A 10,786-nucleotide genomic window follows, 5' to 3' on the forward strand; every position below is an offset into this window, starting at 1 on the left:
AAGAGGAGCAGGTGCCTGGCTGCACCAGACCTCCTTGGCCCCAGGAAGGCCCCCCCACCCCCCGATTCCTCAGCCACTGGAATCTCAGCCCTCATGCTCCAGCTTGGCCCTGAAGCAGGCCCCAGCCCTATTTTCAAGGTGGCCACTGCCTCTTTCTGCACCATTTCCTTCCAAACAAACAGCTTCCCCTTTGGGGAGGTTATCAGAGCACGTCCAGGGTGGGCAGGGCCGGATTTCTGCCCGGGGCACTCCCCGGAGGTGGGAAGGACCGGAGGATGTGGTGCTGGCAGGACTGACGGACCTGGGCTGATCCTGGACTGGAGATGCAGGCAGGGCTGCCGCGGCGCTCGCTGTCTGCCCAGGGCACCCAGGACGCAGGAAGTTCTCTTTCAGTCTCGGAATACCGCAGTCTTGCAAACAAGGACCAGACTGCTGGCCGGTGAGCGGTGCTCTGGGATGGCGGTTGCCCAGGTAACCATCTAACCACTCTGCAGGGACCTGGGGATGGGTCCTCATCAAAAGATCCACAACTACTCTCTCCTCTTTCAACCCTTGCGTGCGTACTAAGTCCCTTCAATTTTGTCTGACTCTTTGAGACCCTATGGACTGTAGCCTGCCAGGCTCCTCTGTCCCTGGGTTCTCCAGGCAAGAATACTGAAGAGGGTTGCCATGCCTTCCTCCAGAGGATCTTCCCAACCCAGGGATCAAACCTGCATCTCTTACCTCTCCTGCACTGACAGGCAGATTCTTTGCCACTAGCACCACCTGGGAAGCCTCCTCTTCCAACCAAGCCCCCTTCATTTTGTTTTCCTGGCAGGCGGCTACAGTGGTCTTCAGAAAACATGGGTGGGATCTATCATTCCCCTGCTGAAACTTTTCATGGGTTTCATGTTGCCCCAACTCAGTCGGTAAAGAATCTGCCTGCAATGCAGGAGACCTGGGTTTGATTCCTGGGTTGGGAAGATCCCCTGGAGAAGGAAATGGCAAATCCACTCCAGTTTTCTTGCCTGGGAAATCCCATGGACAGAGGAGCCTGGCGGGCTACAGTCCATAGGGTCCCAAGAGTTGGACATGACTTAGCGACTAAATCACCACCATTAACAAGTAAACTCCTACCACGACCCGTGAGAGCTGCTCACTGCGGTCCCCAGCTCTCTGATCTCTCCACCCGCCATCCCCACCCTTGCTCATTCCGGTCCCAACACCTCTGCTTTTCCTCCCCAGGGCCTCTTCACTTGCTCTTTATTCCCGTGGCTCGTGGTTCTTCTCTTCCACCTGTCACCCTTCAGAGAGGCCTTCCCAGATCAGCCTGCTTAAAACAGCCCTCGCACCGCTGTGTCTCTCACCCTGTTTCATTTCTTTCCAACATGTATCACTATTAAAATAAGTCTTCTTTATTGATTTGGCCTTTTCCTTCATGGTCTATCTCTACCCCCAGAAAGTTAAGTTCCTCCAGGACAGGAACCTTGTCTGGCCTGTTTGATCTGAGTTTCTGGGCCCAGCAAGTACTCAGTAAGTGTTGGCTGAATGAACGAATGAAAGAAATTAATGCAGATTTTCACAGTGCATAGGGGTTTAGAAAGAATGCATCACCATCCCAAATGGAATACATGCTAAGGATGTATGTTGTTCTACATGCTTTGGTGTGTGAACCCAATCTTTCAACAACTCTATAAAGTAGGCAGTTGTAGTATTATTCACATTTTATAGATGAGACAATGAAGGCACAGATTAAGTGACATGCCCGAGGTCACATGGCTGTCAAACCCAGGCATAGCCAGCTCTCTCTGCTGTCTCACCTATGGGGAAACATGAGGTGTGATGCAAATTGCTTAGACAGATTGCACAAGACAGAAAAAGTCCATTTTGTGGCATGTGGCCACTCTCACTGAAGGGCAGGGAAACCTCGTGTGCTGCAGTCCATGGGGTCGCAAAGAGTCAGACACAACTTAGCGACTGAGCAAACTCCCACATGGGTGTAATCAAGCTGCAGACAGCAGGAGGCAAGGGAATAATGGATCCCCTAAAAGAAGCAGCAGACTCCTAGGGTGCAGCGGCTCAGAAGCCCCTGTGTTTCCTGCCACCCCAGACTCAGCTTCCCCATTTCCAAAGTGCAAAGACGATGGTGGTAGAGGGGTGGAGATGACAGTGAGTGGGATGCAGGCAGCAGGGCTAGGCCTGAGGATCTAGGTCAGAACCCAGAGGTGGAGTGCCGTGCACACCTGTGGTTTCTGCTTGCCTGGTGTCCGGGTCCCCTTCTTCTGCAGGGAGCACCCATTCTCTTTTGGGAGGCACACCCTGGCGGGGTGGGGGAAGGGGCTGTCCAACAAGGTGCCCTGCCTCTCCCTGGCTGCCTGGTGGGCGTGTGACCCAACTGAAGCCAATGGAATCCTCTCTCCAAACTGGGGGAGTCCCAGCTTGGGGGAGCAGGAGGGAAGGCATACCCTTTCCAGGCTCTGCCCAAAGCATGTGCATCCTCCTAGCTGGGGAGCCCCCTGCCACACTCACCGTCCTCAGGAATCTTTGCCTCCCCACCTGACCTCATTTCTTACCACTTCCCCATCACTTGCCACTTTCCTGCAACACCATCACCTCTCTATTCCCCACACCAGGCAAACTTCTTCCCGCCCCAGGACATTTGTGGCTTGCTGTTCCCTCCACTTGGAACCTTCAGTTCCAGACCTTCCTTTGCACGACTGGCTTCTTCTCATCATTTCAGCCTCCGTCAGAGGTGTCCTCAGAGAGGCCTGCCAAGATCTCCCGCTGAGCCCCGACCCACGCAGCTGGCCAGTGTCAACTGCATCCTCTGATTGTGTTTCTTCATGCTTCCATCATTACAGCTCAGGTTGTTTCACTGATTTACTTGTTGGCTTATTTCTCTCTGATTCCCCTCACTTGATGTCAGCACCCTGAGAGCCCTTCTCTGAGTATCTCACTTCCCACCACCTCCCCGGGCTTGACAGAGCTCCGGGCACTTGGTTGGTGCTCAATAAATAAATATTAACACTCTCCTGGTGGCTCAGATGGCAAACAATCTGCCTGCAATGCAGGAGACCTGGGTTCGATCCCTGGGTCAGGAAGATCCCCTGGAGAAGGAAATGGCAACCCATTCCAGTGTTCTTGCCTGGAGAATCTCATGGCCAGAGGAGCCTGGAGAGCTACAGTCCATGGGGTTGCAGAGTCGGACACAACTGACTGACTAACACTTTTACCGCATATATACAGAAGCTGGAAAAATGATGAACCTATTTACAGGGCAGGAATAGAGATGCAGACGTAGAAAGCAGACTTTGGATGCTGCAGGGGAAGGAGAGGGTGGGATGAAATGAGAGAGTAGCATTGAGACATATACATTACCGTATGTAAAACAGCTAATGGGAAGTTGCCGTATAACACAGGCAACCCAAAGCGGTGTCTCGTGACAACTTAGAAGGGTGGGATAGGGTCGGGGGTAGTGGGGTGGTTCAAGACGAAGGGGGCATATGTATATATACCTATGGCTGATTCACGTCGTTATATAGCAGAAGCCAACACACTACTGTAAAAATCAAAAATAAATTTCAAAAATCCAATTAAAATTTTAGAAGCTTACAAATAAATAGCATTTGAATGAATGGGACAGTGCATTAAGTCTAACCCCAGGGAATCCTCATAGGGAGTAATACTTCGAGGAGTGAGAGGGTGAGGGAATTCTTTGTCCTATCTTTGACCAGGAAACCTGGTGCCCAGCAGGAGAAGAGGTGACCACCTCAGGACTCATTCAACCTGCTCTTCCTTCCCTGGGGGAGCAGTTTTACAGCCTTGCTTGGGCTTTGGGGTCACTTCCCACAATTGTGAACAGAGTCTCCCCAAGGGCAGGGAATCCCCATCTGTAAGCCTCTCTTTCTCTTCTCCCTGAGCTTCCAGGACTGAGTCTTTGCCTCTCTTCTTTGCCAGAAACACGTGTGGCCCGAGGAACTTTGAACACCTGGACTGCAGGCACCTGGGAAGCGGGAGGATGGGAAGACAGGCGGCTGACAGGCTGGGTCCTGCCCCGTGCCCGTCCAAACGCATCGGCTGGCATGTGGGTGGTGTGGTCCGACTGGTTGGGTGAGGATAGGGCGTGGGCTGGCAAGGGTGCCAGCCAGTGAACTGCGACACCCCCACCCTAGAGATGGGCAGGCTCTGTAGGAAGACAGCTCGTCTCCAGCCCCATCAGCGCTGACTCTGGGTTTAGGACCCTTAACTCAAGAAGCCCTGAGATTCCCTGGCATCTTCCCAGGATCCCGGGAGCTGCTGGCCCAGACGATACTGCCATTTGTAGGGGGGTAGAATTTTCTGGGTTTCCCTGGTAAAGAACTCACCTGCCAATGCAGGAGACTTGAGTTTGATCCCTGGGTTGGGAAGATCCCCTGGCGAAGGGAATGGCAACCCACTCCAGTATTCTTGCCTGGAGAATCCCATGGACAGAGGAGCCTGGTGGGCTACAGTCCATGGGATCACAAAAGAGTCAGACAGAACTTATCGACTAAACAACAACAATAAGAATTTGCCGCCCTAAAATATGTCTCTTTGACATATTAATTATTTTAAGCTGGTTATTTTCTGGAAAACTCTGAAAACCGAGTAGGGGTTACCCTTTTGTCAGAAACATTTACATTAGGAAGGGGAATCTCCATTTGCAAGGGTGTCTCTCTCTGCACCTGGAGCAGGAGGCTGACCAAACCTCTAGAAGCTCTTAGCTGGGGAGAAAGCAAGGGCTTGAATTTGCATAACGAACTTACCTTTGTTTACTGTGCATTTCCTGGTTACCTCCCAGAAATGACTTTCCCACCCTCAACATCCGCTTTTGTCTTTAGCTGAACAAAGAATTTAGGTGAGGCTTTTGGTCACCTTGGGTTTCCCAGGTGGCTCTTTCTTTCCCAGTGTTAAAGAAATCTTCTGTCAATGTGGGAGACGCAGGAGATCCCAGGACATCGACGCAGGTTCAGTCCCACGGAAGACCCCTTGGAGGAGGCAATGGCAACCCACTCCAGTATGCTTGCCTGGAGAATCCCACGGACAGAGGAGCCTGGCGGGCTATAGCCCATAGGGTCGCAAAGAGTTGGACATGACTGAGCAAATAAGCATGCACACCCATGAAGATGGTATTAAAGGTGAGGGTTTGGCCATTTGGGGGAATAACTCAGTTTTCCTGGGTCTCTCCCAAATACACATTTTTTTTTTTTTTTACTTTTTACTTTTGTTTGATTTTCTCCTGTTAATCTGTCTCATGTCAGTTTAATTCTTAGACCAGCAAAAAGAACCTAAAAGGATAGAGAAAAATTTCCTCCTCCCTGACACATACATGCAACAGATGCTTGTTGAATATCTCCTATGTGTTCCATAACATCTTATGGAAAAACCCAAACAAACGTTTTTGGCCAACCCAGTATCATGCCTGATAGTGGCTGTTGCCCTTGGGGGACCTACTTGGTGCCAACTATTGTTTTAAGCATCTCATATGAACTAATTTGTTCGGCTCCCTTTACAGCCTATGAGGTGGATACCGTCGTCTCCTTTTATGGGCATACTGAGGTACAGAGAAGCTGAGAAATTTGGGAAAGTTCCACAACTAGAGGTTGAAAAAATTGTGAACGTTCCACCGCTAGCTAAGTTGTATTCTCCCCAAATTCATCTAGGTTTCACTGAAGTCTTAACCCCTCAGAATGTGACTGTTGGACTTTGGGTCTTAAGAGGAGTAATTAAAGTAAAAATGAGCTCATTAGGTTTTCCTAGAAGAAGAGGAGGTTAGGACACACATACAGTTGCGTATGTGTGACATGACACAAGGAGATGTCCCTCAAGAATCCAAGGAAAAAGCCTCAGAAGAGACTCACCCCGCTGACACCTTGATCTTGGGACTTCCAGCCTCCAGAATTGTGAGACAGTTTCTGTTGCGTGAGCCGCCCATCTGTGTTCCTTTGTTCCTCAGTCCAAACAGTCTGACACAGAGATGCAGCACCTGGATGTGGATCCAGGCAGCTTGGAGTGTCTGTCGTAACCACCAAGCTCTCTCCATAGGTGCTGGAGGCATCCTAGCTCCCAACAAAGCCTCTCTCCTTGTGGTCATAAGAGAGACTGAATGGGACTTGGAAAGAGAACATTCTTCTTCTTTTTAAAAATTTTTATTTATTTTATTTTGGCTGCACTGGGTCTTCATCTCAATGTACAGGCTTTCTCTAATTGTGGCACAGGAGCTCTCTAACCATGGCACGTGGGCTTGGTTGCCCCATAGCATGTGGGATCTTAGTCTCCCTTCAGGAGACTGAACCCGTTCAGGAGCTGAACCCGTGTACCCTACCTTGGGAGGCAGATTCTTAACCACTGGACCACCAGGAAAGTCCCCGAGAAGAACATTCTTAATGAATGATTTAGTGTTACTAATTGCATTCCTATGTATCTCATGAAAGAAACCATCACCAGGACTGCCAGGGTGTATGGATCTCACTTTGGGAAGTATAAACTGGACCGGTTAGGACCAGCCTGGGTCCCTGACAACCCCCAGGCCCCAGTTCCCCAGTGGTCGGCTCTCTCAGGCTTTTGCAGGATAGCTGAGCATCTCCAGATTCTCCAGACCAGCACTTAGCTCTGCTGATCTGTGTGAACTAGACCACCAAAAGCTGTCTCTCTCTGGGATCCCACCACGTGAACCAGCCCCTCATGGAGGGGGCAAGGCTTCTCCGTCTAACGTGCATCTTCTGGAGATCCTGCTTCAGTTCGGTCTGGGTGGATCCTGAGATGCCACATCTCTGACAAGCTCCCAGGTGATGCTGATGCTGTTGGCAGGGAGGGAGGGTGACTCAGGATCCGGGCTCATGTGAAGACTTCAACAGATGCTGTGGGTCCCCTCCACGCACCAGAAGCCAGTGGTTGGAGAGAAGGTTACTCCTCCTGGGAGTGGGAAAGTTTAGAAATCATTTTCAGAAAAAACCAAAACATTTCCTTACTTAATCTACCAAAGGGCTCATTTGCAAGTTTTCTGGCCCCCAAATCTGGGATCTGCCATGAAAGAGGTCCTGGAGTTGGCTGGTTCTAAGCCACTGGAGCGGGGTCTAGTAGATTTTCATACTCCTGAAGCCAAGAGTAAGACTGGGAGCCTTGGCTTAAGCTCTTTGAGTGATGCAGAATTGAGGTGAGCTGGGGAGGCCCCTATAGCTGTGTGGGGAGAGGATGAACAAATACTGATGAGTGCTCAATGCCTTCTCCTTCTCTGAGAATCTTACACTCTGAGTTCTGACACTCCACACTCCAATTCATCGCATGATCCCAGACAAGATTTGAGCATTCATTCCAGAATCTTCCAACTCCTTCCTCAAGGATCACCCACTTTCCAGGATCAAAAGACACCTCTTCAGAGAGGCCTTCCTTTCTTAGACCCCCATGACTATTCTGTCTGATACAACTCCTTCCCCTGGTCTGTTGTTAGACTGTCTTACAGTTTTTTTATACTGTGATCACTAATTTTTTTTCACTTCCTTCATAGCAATTGCCACACCTTGAAATTACATGTTTGTTTCTTTATTTATTTATCTCATGGCTCCTCCACCAAATTGTACCTTCTACTGGGTTGAGGACCATGTCATTTTCATCCATCCATATCGTCCGTCTCCCAGCACTGTATGGAGCCTGGCCCTTGAGAGGCCCTAGATAAATAGCTGTTGGATGAAGAAATAAGGATACCATCACTTCTGAACTTTAACATACATATGATTCATCTGGGGATTTTGTTAAAATGCAGATTCTGATTCAACCAGTCTGGATGGGGCCTAAGAGTCTGCATTTTTTTTTTTTTTTGACTGCTCTGCGTCTTCGTTGATGCAAGAGGGCTTTCGCTAGTTGTGGTGAGTGGAGGCTACTGTAGTTGCAGTGAGTGGGCTTCTCATTGCAGCAGCTTCTCTTGTTGCAGAGCACTGGCTCTAGATCACAGGCTCAGTAGTTGTGGCCCAGGGGCTTAGATGCCCCAAGGCATGTGGGATCTTCTCGGACCAGGGATTGAGCCCTGTCCCCTGCATTGGCAGGCAGATTCTTAACCACTGGACCACCAGGGAAGTCCCGAGAGCCTGCACTTCTCACAGGTTCCCAGAGGCTGCTCAGGCTGCCGGTCTGTAGACCATGCCCTAAGTAGCAACGACCCAGGGAAAGTCTGTCCTGATCAGCCATCCAGCCCACCATCCACTTCCCCTTCCTCATTGCTCAGTTCCCGAGGAGAGGTCTCAGAAGCAAGAAAGGGGCTACTGAAACCCAGGGAGGATTAATAATGAAGTAGGAGAAATTCCAAGGAGCTCAGGATTAATGATGGTGCAGAAGCTTAGCTGAGCGTAGCACACCAGGCTGGCAGCTTACATGACCTGGATTGTCTAGACCTGGGAGAGATGGACAAGGATGGTCCCAGGATCGCTCCCAGCAAGGAGCTAGGCTGTTTCAGGGCTGGAAAGCCTAATCCTTGTCTTACCAGCTTGTCTCCACTCTCAATGCTAAGTTCACCATGTACGTCCCAGTAGGATGACACGTCTGACCTGGATATTTCAGTGGTGGGTGTTCCACATTGCCTTGGTGACAATCTGTCCCCCACCCACCAAATCACTCACACACAGTGCTCTCTAGCAGTAGAGAGATGGGCAGCTCTCCTGGGACCCACCTCTGTGGGAAGGTAAGGTGACCTTCCATTGGCCAAGAAAACCTTTCTCAAAAGGATGTCAACTCACACATGACTAGGGTGTTGGGAAACCCAAAGTTCAATTTGACGCTCAGTGACTATGACCACATTTGGTTAAAGGACTAATACAGAGTTTCTCAAACTGTGGTCCACACATCACCAGCATCAGAAACATTTTGTAGTTGGGGATTGACAAAAGACCTTGTTAAATATGCAGATTTTGGGGTTTCACCATCTGACCTACTGTTCCTGCACTTCTAGAAGGGGGAGTTGGGGGTGTGGAATTTTCATGGTTCATAGATTCTCCCAGGTGATTCATTTGTACTGTCTCCTTTCAAACTCAATGGGCTCATATATCTGCTTCCTTCTCAGTCTGTGTAGTTTTTATTTCCTTTTGTGTCAGTTCTATTGTGTGTATGTCTTTGATCGTCAGCTGCCTTAAATCCCTTTAGAAGTTAGATAGTAGAGTAAATACACAAGGCTTCAAATGTGACCAGGTGTCCCAGGGAACCAGCCCTGCCCCTTTGATGCTCTTCTTGCCAGTGAATCTACCATCAAAGCGAAGCTCACACTGAAGCTGCCCAATGAGCCTTCCTTTATACCTGAATTGAGCCAACTGGTCCCTGTGTCTTTAGGAATCATCTTCAGCTCTTCAGGAAACATCTGCATTCTTGGACATGCCAATGGACCAAGCCAAGCCCTTCACACTGGCTCAAGAGAAGTACACGTTACAAGTGAGCCCCAGACCCCTCAGACTTCTATGTAAGGTTACCTTTTACAGCTTCCTGAAGGGACATATGAGTCTTGTTTGGGTTATTCTTCTCCCAGACCCAGCATCATTCTAAAGTAGGAGTAGAATCTTGGGTTACAAGTTACTATCATTTCTCACCTCGTAATTTCTCTGCATGAGCCCACTCTCAGCAACCCCCAACCTTCTCCCCACAACAGTCAACCAGGGCTTTCCTGGTTCAGTGGTAAAGAATCTGCCTGCCAATGCAAGGGACACCAGTTTGATCCCTGGCCCAGGAAGATCCCACATGCTTCAGAGCAGCTAAGTTCTGTCTGCCGTGACGACTGAGCCGGTGCTTTAGAGCCCACCAGCCACAACTACTGAGTCCATGTGATGCAACTATTGAAGCCTATGCACCCAACAGCCTCTGCAAGAGAAGCCACCACAATAAGAAGCCCCTGTGCTGCAACAAAGAGTAGCCCCTGTTCACTGCAACTAGAGAAAGCCTGCGTGCAGCAATGAAGACCCACCACGGCCAAATAATTAATTAAATAAACAAACCTTAAAAAAATAAAAACAATCATACCATGTCACTACGGCCTTAAAACCTCCAACTGTTCTCATCACTCCTAGAATGAAGTCCTCAAACTACCTTAGACCAACTGCCTTCTCCAACCTCATCCTCACATCCCCCCTTCCCAGCCACACTGGCTTCTTTCAGACTCTCCTACCTACTACATTCCCACCCAAAGGGCTTTGATTGTGCTGCTTACTCCCTCGCCTTTTGCCCAGCCAACTCCTAGCTACCCTTTAACACCACCTCCTTGGGGAAGCCCTCCCTGATATTTCTGTCTGGGTCAAATCCCATTACTGCAGGCTCAAAGAGCACCATCTTCCTTGTCCTTCATAGCACACATCACATTTGTTTGAGTGATTAGTTAATTCATTAATTCACTGTAGTAAGGGTGCTTGTGCACCCCAGTTTCCCTAGGAAAGTTCTTTTTTATGACTATTGTCCCACTGGAATTATCAATAGCATCCCTTTCTAGTTAGGGAGTTTGGGATGGACATGTACCCACTACCATATTTAAGAAGGATAACCAACAAGGACCTATTGTATAACACAGGGAACTCTGCTTAATGTTATGTGGCAACCTGGATGGGAGGGGAGTTCGAGGGAGAATGGATACATGTATATGTATGGTTGAGCCCCTTTGCTATTCATCTGAAACTATCACAAGTCATTGTTAATCGGCTATACTCCAACATAAAATTAAAAATTAAAAAATAGCGTCCCTTTCACTCTTAAGGGTCTTCCCTGGTGGCTCAAATGGTAAAGAATCTGCCTGCAATGCAGGAGACCTGGGTTCAATCCCTGG

General features: G+C 49.3%; 1 long non-coding RNA gene across 1 annotated transcript; it reads left to right on the top strand.

Annotated features, from left to right (window-relative positions):
* The first annotated feature begins 315 nt into the window (after positions 1 to 315).
* Positions 316 to 7,956, top strand: LOC122433605. The gene is made up of 3 exons (XR_006267128.1): positions 316 to 471; positions 3,937 to 4,063; positions 4,887 to 7,956. It is a non-coding gene; the product is annotated as an uncharacterized LOC122433605 (long non-coding RNA).
* Positions 7,957 to 10,786: the final 2,830 nt, after the last annotated feature.

The sequence above is a fragment of the Cervus canadensis genome, chromosome 32 (genome assembly GCF_019320065.1).
Source record: "Cervus canadensis isolate Bull #8, Minnesota chromosome 32, ASM1932006v1, whole genome shotgun sequence".
Classification (NCBI taxonomy): Eukaryota; Metazoa; Chordata; class Mammalia; order Artiodactyla; family Cervidae; genus Cervus; species Cervus canadensis.